This window comes from Poecile atricapillus, chromosome 4 (assembly GCF_030490865.1).
Source record: "Poecile atricapillus isolate bPoeAtr1 chromosome 4, bPoeAtr1.hap1, whole genome shotgun sequence".
NCBI classification, from domain to species: domain Eukaryota; kingdom Metazoa; phylum Chordata; class Aves; order Passeriformes; family Paridae; genus Poecile; species Poecile atricapillus.
The window spans coordinates 10,324,480-10,335,486 of record NC_081252.1 but is presented as its reverse complement, the minus strand read 5'-3'; the positions used below and the strand labels follow the sequence as shown (position 1 = coordinate 10,335,486).

Below are 11,007 nucleotides of genomic sequence, written 5' to 3'. Positions count from 1 at the left end.
CCATCTCTCAAATATACCTGTAATGGCACTTGGGAGAACCATTCTACTACTGTTATGTTTTCTTTCACTTGCAGCAGCAGTGGCAGAAGTACATAATGTCATTTCACAGTTACATTTCAGATTTACTTTAATAATCTCAAAATATGCATGACTTGCTGGACAATCCTTCCCACAGATAACACCTTCCTGTCTGCCTGATCTCAGATATTTATCTTTGAAATGCTTTTTTCTCAAACAACCATGATAAAGCTTTGTGGAATCCACAAAAATGTCATTTTATCCCACGTTTCTGTTTTAGTTATCTTTGTGATTTTGCCCTTTTTGCTACTTCAGACCAGTTCTTTTTAGCTAACTTGTCCCTTATCTGCAAGCAAAGCAGTTCAGTTTTGCAAGAATAACAGAGGTCTTTCTCCAGGATTTCATTACTCAGATTTTCAGGTTCCATTCTCAGAGAAATTAGTTTGAATGAGATAACTGTTAATATAATTACCATGGCATCATAATTTCTGGTTGCAACAGCATCTATCTATCATCTGTACACTGAATTACAGCAGTATTTTTGAGGGATTAATTTTGTCTGAGGTTTTGGTTCGCTTTTCTTAAACTAGAAAAGTAAAATAGAAATCCAACACAACCAAAACTAAGAAAAATCCTAGCCTCCAGTTGCAGGTAAGCTCTGAGGGGGCTAGTTTGCATTAGCAAAGTTAAATAAATAAACAGAGGAACTTCTGGCTTGATTCAGTGAGCCATACTTAGACTCTCACAAAGCCACTGTTGAAGGCCTGTTTTTGCAGAACTGCCACACTCTGCAGGTCACAAGGACAAACCAGGGCCATAAGGGAAAGTATTTTAGGTTTAAAAAATGTGGAGGGGGTGGGGAAAAAAAGTGCTGATTTGGGCATTCATAATCTCTGTGGCACTGCAAACTCAAAATGCAGTAGCTCAGGCAGCATGTTTTTTGTCAGACTGCTTGGCCTGCTTTTCTTTAGGGGATCTGGAGACGTATGGAGCAGTGTAAAAGGAATTCCTCATATCCCAAGCCAAAGTGCTTGTTTTTCACTGGTGTCACCTGGAGGCTGAATGAACAGACTAACAAATCCAAAGGGTGGAACTGGGGTGAGCTGGGAGTTGCCCTGTGGTACCAGGTGCAGTCTCTCAGCAGAAATTGCACAACTTTATTATTATCTGTTGCAAATTCCATGCCCTTAGTTAGTGATGCCCAAGCCATCAGGAGATGGGCTCAGTCGAGGTCTTGGTCAGTCATTTGTGAGAGATTAAGAAGGGAAGGTCAGTGAATCTCCTGTGAGACTTTTGTGGGCTTCTCTCACTGTTCCTGCATCTTCAGCCACAGTAGCATTTTTCTTGAAAATCAGAGAGATGGCAGGAGGTGAGGATGAGCAAAACTGACTCGGGGGTACCATTTCAGTTCTTCTGGTTTTGAGGTCTCTGCAGTATCCCTTCCTCACAGGAGCTGTGACTAAAAGAGGATAATAAAATACTTCAGTTGTCCAGTTTAAAAATTAGAGAAAGTTATTTTTTTATTGTGCAAATTTTTGTTCCCCCTTCCTGAGGGACTGGTGTAATTAACATTGATTTCTTTTGCTTTCCATCTGCAATTGCTGGAGAAGCTCTGGTGGTGGAATTTTAACCCTTCCATCTTTCCACAGTCTTAACACTGACCTTAATGTTTCCCATGAGTAATAAGGGAATTTGCTTAATCTCTTTGTATGGGGCTAGCTATGGGTTATTGAAAATGACCTATAGCTATTGTGCCAATGAATAAAATGTCACAAGTAATTTTGGCAGACCTAAAGAGGCAACTAATTGAAGGACTTGTCAGTGAAAGTCAGAAAAAAATCACCTGTTTTTAATATCTACCAGGGCTCAAATTCAGCTTTTATTTCACATATAAAGATGTTAACTCTGAAGCATATACACCCCTTTCTAGAACTACTTATGGTACCATTTTTCAGAAAAAGATTACATTAAACAATCTGATCAATAATCAAAGTGATCCAGATTAAAACTTAAACCAAATTGCTTTGGTCATTCCTGCTTCGAAAGGGATTTTGAACATTTGAAAGGAGCAGGCTTTTCTTAAAAAGATTATTTTTAGGGGATACCTAGGCAAGGAAGCTTAGTAAAACCACTGTACAACTGGTGATGTAGGATTTATTAACCCCTGGGTGACATGGGACATGGAGCTGCAGCAGTTCTGTATCCTTAAAAATGGCTGGTCAGAAATTAAGAAAGTGTAAATACAGAACATGCCCTGATTAAATACTACTGTGAGGAGCCAAGGGATCTACTTTTCTACAATGTGATTGTTGCTGGTTTTGTTTATGGTACCTTTTAATGGACTTGAAGAACCAAAGAGCAGCAGCTCTACACAGAAATTAACTTCTTGCAATGAGAGAAATTTGCAGAGTGCATCTGTTTGCTGGTAAATGACATCATTCTACTACTTACACACTGCCTAGCACCTTTTGCTTTTTAAAGTAACTTCCTACAAGGGCCCAGCTAATGCAGAGTTGCAGATTTTCATTTGATGTGAGGTTTTCCGACAGTTTGTAACATTTATTCTTTTTATGTGTGTCATGAAAATCAAGCTGCTACCCCCACCAAGATTTCCTGAAGAACAAAGTGTGAGAACAAATTCTTTCCAGCCTTACACCAAGGCAATTTGACTGACTTTTCAAGGCCTGTATGATGTAAGTGGGAGCAGTTTGGCTTTTGTTGTATAGCATGTGCATATAAATATATGTGTGTGTATAATAGAGATGAATATAAAAATGTCAGCAAGGGAATATTTTAGGCTAAGTGTCAGGAATTGTTTCTTTGCAGTGAAATCTTTTATGATAGAGGATAGTTTCTCCATCGGGAGAAATGGTGGGAGCTTCTTTACTCGATTAAAAACTGGACAGACCTCTCAGATCACAGCATGGAGCAGTTTTGTGTTGGCAGAGATATGAGCTAAGCACCTATGAGCTCTGTTCCACCCCCAGTTTCCATGAAAGATAGATGGATAGTTTGATAACCCTTGAGGCAGTTTTAGCAGCATAGTGCTAATGTAGCTCTTATACTTGCCAGACCAAATTTTCAAAAGACATTTGGAGAAACTGTGTCTGAAGTGGTTCATAAATTACACTGCACTATATCAGCAAAACTCTCCACTTCAGGGAGGTGACTTCATCAGCAAGAAGTCAGTACATCCACTGGGATTACTGTTTTTTACTCATGGGATGTTAAACCCATGTGAAAGACTTTCCTGTGTACCAATGGAAGAGAGGTGACCAGGAATGTGTTAAACATCACCCAGACTGAGCCTGCCTGTCACCTTCCCTTGCTTTTTCTCTAAAAAGTTCCTGGCTCAGGCAGGTGAGTGTTGGAACAGTCAGTCTGCCTTGTCCCCACCATCACCACCGTAGAAGAGGATTTATTTGCTTGGAGGGGAAACAAGGAAATGGCAGAATTTACAGAATTAACTGGAAAGGAGTTTACACCCCATCACAGAGGTAAGGAAACTTAGAAATTAAATGAGAGCATACACATGGAAACATTTCCTGTTGCTGGTATGGACACTTTTATAGAGAATTTAAGCCACATAATACTTGCTTTCTTGTTAAGTTTGCCTTTCATAAATCCTCTAAAAGCAGTTCACATGTAGTGATGAGAACCAGTGGATGGTGTTCACAAATGGCCATGAAGGGAAACAGGGGAGGGCTGTTGTTCTGTACAGTGGTTTCTCTCTATCAAAAGATGCCTAGGTTTGCTGTCTTGTCACTTCAGGTGACAAGAAGTCACTTTTGGAAGTGACAGCGCTAAGCTATATTTAAGCAGTATGTCTCACAGATAAATTCTGAGCAGCTGATAGATGTTTTCAGTCAGAGACATTGTCCCAGCTTGGAGGCTCCAGCAACAGGCAAGGAGCGAGTGGAGAGTCTGCATCCCTTTCAGTAAAGATTTCTCATTGCTACAGGACAATAATTAGTCATTTATGCTGTGTTCTGTTTTTTGTTTAATTTTCTTATTAAGATTTTGGATACATTCTTTCAAAGACTTGTAGGGCACACTTGGATTCCAGGCTTCCTTTTGGAATCTCTAAGCACACTGTAGATCTGCTCTTAAACTCTGTCCTTGACACTGATTCTGAGTCCATGTCTGTGTTTTATGTGTGTAGAGCATATGGCAGGGTTATTTATGCCTGTAAGTGGAGAGAGAAATAAAAAGAGGTCACTTTAAACTGTGGAATGTTTAAAGTAGATCCCGAGGGGTGTGTGCTACACCTGTACAGTACTTATCCATCAGAGCTTCAACAGGAGCTGCCTGAGCACAGGTGTTTCTCATGGGGATTTTTGTTATCTCTTTCCATGTGGAGGATGTATTGGCTGGTGATGCTATTCTCTTACTCTTTCTCTCCCATTCCACAGCTAATCTGGTGGTCAGGATTTCCACCTCTGCTGAAAGTGGCTAAAACACCAGGTAAAGATGAAATGTGTTTTATTATTTAAACTGTGTTTGGCCCTGGCTGTTGAGGAACTGAAAATTAGGTTGTTTAGTGAAATGGTATGGTGGGATCATACTGGGGTAGAGTTACATATAGCCAGAAAGGCTCAGGTGAAGAGTGTGAGGTGCAGGAGGAAACAAAATATTTTCTGTAAGATAATTTGATGGATTAATCTTGGAGTAAGGTTTTTTAATTTTTTAAAATTAATTTAAGTGAGAGATATAGTTAATGGTAATTAATTTGAAATGCAATCAAGAGGAGTAAAAAAGTTGCATTGGGCCCAAGTGAAAAAGAGATGTAACTACTTACAACCTTTATTAGAAATGTTCATGAGGCCTCTAATTAATCAGATGCAACATTTAGAGCCATACTTCAGTTGTAGCAATGTTTCCAAGAAGACCATTGCTGCTTAGTGCTGTGACTCAGGTGTTTTCAAAGGAGCTGAGAGACATCTGCTCATGTGACTTCATTTAACTCATAGGAGTACTTTTTAGGTGAAAGAGAAGGAAATTTGAAAGATGAAGAAAAGGTCTTAATTAAATAAATATTATTACATAAATACTCAGTAGTTATCAAGCATAAGATCTGACAGGACATAAACTGTGCTGAAAAATCTTGTTAAGTAACCTGCCAAAAGCTGAATATATCCTAATATGCCATTTGTCTTCTTACAGTCACTTAAATCCCATGAACAAATACAGAGGAAGAGGGAAAAATCTTCGTTCAAACTATTTTTAGCTGCCAGTGTGTGGCAAGGAGCTTTTTCCAGTGCACTGTGGCAAAGAAATGGACAAGGAAAAGGGAAGCTTGGTATAACTCCAAAAATTCCCTTTTTTTTTGTTTTGTTTTAACGGCAGAAACCACAGGCTGCGGAAGTAGTTGGGAGCAGGAATCACTCTGCTTGCAAAAAGGCCTGGAAAGGACTAGCACATGTGAGGAAGGAGGCATCCTTGGAGGGATTGGCATATCCAGTCACAATTCTTCATGAGGTTATACTGGGAAAGCAATAAATATACACATTGGAAGGACTGCGCTGTGTAAGGCCTTCTTCAAGCCTTTTTCTTGGAGCAGAAATACTTTATTTTAAAGGAATTGTCTGAGGCAGCAAAACGAAGCACTTTGAGGCTGTTTTATGAGCCATCTCTGTCTCCCTCTGGCTCTCTCTCCATACATATCTGTGTGTAGCCTATTTTAAGCACACAGTGTTTGAGCTCTAACACCATCTGAGGGTGTTACGCTTGGCGCGTCAGGATTTCTAGCGCGCCAGATTCCGGGTCCTTTGGAAAGGGGGGATGCCAGTCAATCTGGTTTGCAGCAGGGGTTATGTATCATTTGTAAGTTTTTAATCACATGTCAGAGCTATGAAATGATGCCCTTTGGTGCTCAGCCTGTTGTTTTCATCAGCTGACTGGCTCTGTTTGAGCGCTGGGAAGCCGATGATTTGGGGATCATCGCTCACTCCTTCACAGAAGGTGTTGGGAATAGGAACAGAGTTGGATGGCTTGCAAATGACTGCAGATTTCAGATGGGCTGAGAGGCTTGAGAGAGATCATAATAAGCAGGCAGCAGTGCTGGTGGGCTTGATTTCACTCACAGAAGGGCTGCAGTGAAAACTGTGAGGTTTTCATGCAGTGAGGTGCCAATTAATCAGCTAGAGAGATTGAGAATCATCTAAATTAGGGGCTTGAAAATAATCTAAAATAAAATAAATTGAAAACACTTGGAGAGTCTTTAGGCTAATGGGCAGGGAAAGAAAGCTTGCAAACAGGTCTTTTTGCTGAATTAAAATGGCTGATTCTAACATTTTATTTTTTTTTTTGTCTGAATATGTTTTGCCTTCTCTTGGAGAGCATTTTCAGAGTGAATAATTAGTCAATTTTCATAATCTGGTATTTTAATAATAGCTGCCTGAACAGTTGGGGACTGTTTTCCCCTGCATGAGGAGGGAAATGATACTGCTGCAAGGAGGAAAGGAATCCTGCACTGAAGAGAAGTGTTCTCAGCTGGAGAGCCAACCTGATCCCAGCAGGCCACAGCTTCCTCCAGACTGTGCAGCTGAGGGTATCACTGCAGTGATGGCACTGATGCCACTGACATCTCTGTTAAATTATTAACAAAACATAAATATCAAACAGATAAGGAGATTTTTTTTTTTTTTTTTTTAAACATCTGCTTTAAAGTGGAAGCTCATAGTTTAGAGTACAAGAGTTCCTGGAATATTTTCCTTGATATCTTCTGACAGCTCTTTTCATTGCTGCTGATCTAGTATTCCTTCCTCTTTACTGCTGTTGAAAAGATTATTCTTAGGAAATAAAGACATACTTTGGGATTTCTGCTGGCAAAAATAAATACACAGTGTCCTTGTGAAGTAATATGTGAATAGGATCCTATTGTAAATATTTTGCAAGTGGAAGATGGGGTAGGGACTGAGGCACAAGGAGTAAAACACATTTCCTGAGGTCAGCCTAATTTCATACAATAAAATGATACCTAATTACAGATTTCTCCCATGCCATAATATATTTATAAAGATACTCCTGATATTTATGAGTTTAATGTAAAGAAGAAAAAATTATATTTTTTCCTGCCTTAGAAGATTGTATTTTTAAGTCAGCTTTAAACTGTCCTGATTTAATTCTTAATGGCATCACTCTTCAGTAATGCTTATCACCACAAAGAAAGCTCTTAGTGTTTTATAAAGTGGTGGTTTTGTAAAAAAAAAACAAAACTATTTTTCCAAAATAACTGTTCAGTTTCTTGCAATATAGCTGTCTAAATTTGGGACAGAATCAGGGACTTTGATTTACATGGGAAGTATTTTATGAAAAGTAGATGTAGGGTACCCCCAAAGTGCCCACTCATGAATTCAGACCCCTTTCAGAACATGAAAAATGTGAGATTCTGGGCTTTGAATAAAAGGAGAGTTATGCTTAGAAAGACAGAGGAGCTGCTGAGGTTGGCAAGGAAGGATATTAGGTGAGCAAAAGGAAGATGCTGCTTTGGAAGGTTTTCTTTAAAGCTATTAATGAGCTTTAATTGCAGCAGAGAGTGGAAAAAAGAAGCCAGGACAAGATGGGGTGAGAATCTCAGGAAGACACTCTTTAACTGAATAGTATTTTCAACATGTCTGAAAGGATAATATTAATTGGTTGGTGCTAATATTTTGTAAATATTTTCTGTCTCATCAAGTGCCCTGAAAAATTATGTTGCTGCCTCAATACAATGGCAGGGGTTTTACCCCTGAAGTTTCTTCATGGGCTAAAATGTGCTAGCTTTGACTTAGGCCTGGCAGTAAGAAGGATTATAATTCTAATTTTAAAAAAAGAAAACTTTTACTAGATTTACCCCAAAATGACACTTGGATTGCTCAGCTATTTCTCATGTGAAGTATCAGTATGGGGCCTGTTTTTTAATACTATTTGACAAATAGTCAAGTTTCCCCAAGGCTGGCATCCAGCTTTTGGAGATCAAGAGATCTCAGATCACAGGAGATAAAATGCTATTCTCACCCCTGCAGAGGCTGTTGGGAGTGGAAGTGACAAGGTTACTCACTGGGTTACAAATCAAACTGGAGGTGCTCCATAAGAGACTGTAAAATTTAGTCAGACTAAATTATCATGATTGTACCTCTGGACCTAAAATCTTTTTAGCAATGAATCTAAAAAAAAAAAAAAAAAAATCCTTAGAAAATCTTTCCTAGCCTGACCCTGTTCCATTTCTTCCTGCTTTGGATTTACTGGGCTTTCATTTGTTCTTTTGCCTCTAAGGAGATGCAGCACTACTGAATTACCCTCAGTAAATCCTAAATCTGCTGTGGGAGCTGGGAGAGCCAGCAGAGCCCTGGATGAGGTGTGCTGATAATGGCTCCTGCAGAGCAAGAAAGGACAAGGATGACACAGAACAAAGCAGCATCAAGGTTTTAAGCGTGGTTGATGCAAACCTCTTTGGGATTCTAACTCTCTCTCTCTTTTTTTTTTTTTTTTTTTTTTTTTGCAATGAATCTGTGTCAGTGTTTGATGTTTTTGATTAGTAGGTTTCAATTCTCCTTCTGTGTCAGCAAAGGCATTTATGCCAGAAATTTCCAGAAGCCTTATTCCGCTACCTGGAGTGGAGGGAGAAATCTGTAAAAGAGTAAAGTAGAGAAAGAATTCCACACATCCACCTACGTTTCTCTCATTCCTCAAGGGTCTCTCTTTTCCTTCTCTTGGTGCTGAGAATAATTTTTCTTTTTATTGTATTCTTGAGTAGCTCTTACCTATTATATTTTATCTTCCTAATAAATTAGTTTTCTGGTAGTTTTAATTTTAAGAGTGTTTGTGACACTACCTGCGTCTAAAAATTGGTAATAAATGACCACAGTTCATATATCTTAATCTTAGAAAATGATAAATTGATTACCATCTTGTTTAAGTGGTCAGATACCATGGTGTGCAAAATAGATAATATTTGTGTGTGATTCTTAGTCTTGTGCTCTTACCCACCCAGGGACAAGTTCTTTAATTTTGTAATGAGTAAAACCAGAAAGCTTCATTTTTGATCTACTTTCAGTTGTGACAGTCTGGTAAAACTTTTGCAGGAACTCTACAGAGCTAAGGAATTTCAGTGATAGCTGGAAATAGCATGGGGATGGTGGTTTTGAAACCATCTCCATTGAGTGAAGCATAAATAGAAAATATTGCCACTTCTCACTGTGAAGAGCTGTATCAAAATTTTCACTTTTATTTGTACAAATTTTCACTTTTGTTCTGGAAAGTTTTTCAAGAAGAGTCAAGTATTTCCACTTCTTGCTGAAACTGGGCAAGTTTATGCCCCCCACTACCATGGAGTGCTTTTGCTTTGGCAGGAGAAAACGCAGATAAACTTAATCAGTCTTCATATCCCGGTGGAAGATTTTGATTCATTTCCTTTCCAGGGGGAGAGCAGCAGCTAAGAGCAGTTTAACCAGGTCAGATCACTTAGCCAGGATCCTGTCTTTGGGGCCAGAAGTAGCTTTTACAGGAAAATGTAAGAGTCTGAACAGTGACAATTATTTAAAGGGTGACTGATACTCACCTGTGGGTAACAATTAAGATTTCTGTGTAAGAAAAAGAGGATCAGCAGCTCTGTACTCACTGGTAAGTCTAGAAGGATTTTCAGGTTTTTTCAAGCATGTTTCTGAAACAGATTTTGAGGTAAAAGAGGTTGCATTTTTTTCTCTGGATATCCAATACCATGCTGGCTTAGTGAGGATGTTCCTTGGAATTTTATTTGTTTTGTTTTGGTGGGGTGTTTCTTAAGTTCCTGAGCTCATTTTCATGACAATGTATGTGGTGACTCCAAGGTTTTAGTTCCTGACTGGTAATCACCACTTCAGAGTCCATTTTTTGTGAACAATTAAGATGGAATAACATTAATATATATAAATGCAGAATATAGCACACAGAGAAAAAACTGTCACCTTCCTCCCTACTAATTTAGGCTCACAAGTTGGCCCCACATAGTTGGAGCTCATCTTTGTTATCTTGGGTAGGAATCTCATATCATCATATCATATTTCATGATAAGCTAAAAATGTATTTGGGAACAGAAAGACCTGTTTGTTCTGGAATAGGAATTTGGGTCTGTCTTCACTCAGCTGCAACTTACCCTCATGGCAAACGTAGCCAGAATATGGGAAACAGTGGTGTCCCTGAATCTAACACCTCTGTTTGATTTTACTGGGGTCTGGTATTATTCCCCCTGTGTCAAAGTGCCAGGATTCAAAATAAATACTGGTGAGTGGATGAAAGTGAAAAAAAATAATCCAGAAATTCTAAATTTGTTCAATGCCCGCATTGGAAAGTCAGAGCAACAAATGAAGTTAAACAACAGAGATTTCAGTACTGATGGGGAGGGCAGGAGGGGAGTTGGGTACAACTTAAGAGCTGCAGCACAGTTAAACCCTATTTTGTTAGGAGGCACAAGAAAGCCTGTTATTTTATGCTGAAACATGGGATGAGAACTTGCAAAAAAATGTGCATTTTTCTTGTTTAGCTAACCGCTTCCAAGAGTAATGAACAAAGATGGACAACTATTAGAGGAATCTATGTATTTTAATGTTACAAGTGGGAACTGCAGGATTAAAACAAAGACATCAAAATGCCATATGCTGGTTTTTGTCTGTTACAGAATCAATTCAGCTGCTTGTAACTTTAGGTTCTTATTACTGCAGAGGTGAAAAATGCAGCCTTTGTGGGCCTTGTAATCAGTTCCAAAACCTTGGATCCTAAGCCACAATGCATTTAAATGCTCTGGGATCTTGCTCTTTATCTTCTTGGAGGTAAAAGTAAATCTACAAAGAAAATGCAGTAATTCTTCCATATGTTTGGCCATGCTCATTCCCCTCCATTCCTTAATGTTTTCCCTGCTCTGTGAGCTTCCTTTAGCCCTGTGCTTGTACCTGATGGATGATGGACATCCTGGAACCTCTGTTCTCTTGGGCTCCCAGCCTAACCTTGAAGCCTTCAGGTGTCACATATATT

At 39.0% G+C, this 11,007-nt stretch overlaps 1 long non-coding RNA gene across 1 annotated transcript; it reads left to right on the top strand.

The window, feature by feature from the left end:
• Nucleotides 1–1,281: 1,281 nt before the first annotated feature.
• On the top strand, nt 1,282–5,421 carry LOC131578485 (uncharacterized). Its single transcript, XR_009277510.1, has 3 exons — nt 1,282–1,387; nt 4,431–4,482; nt 5,365–5,421. It is a non-coding gene; the product is annotated as an uncharacterized LOC131578485 (long non-coding RNA).
• Nucleotides 5,422–11,007: the final 5,586 nt, after the last annotated feature.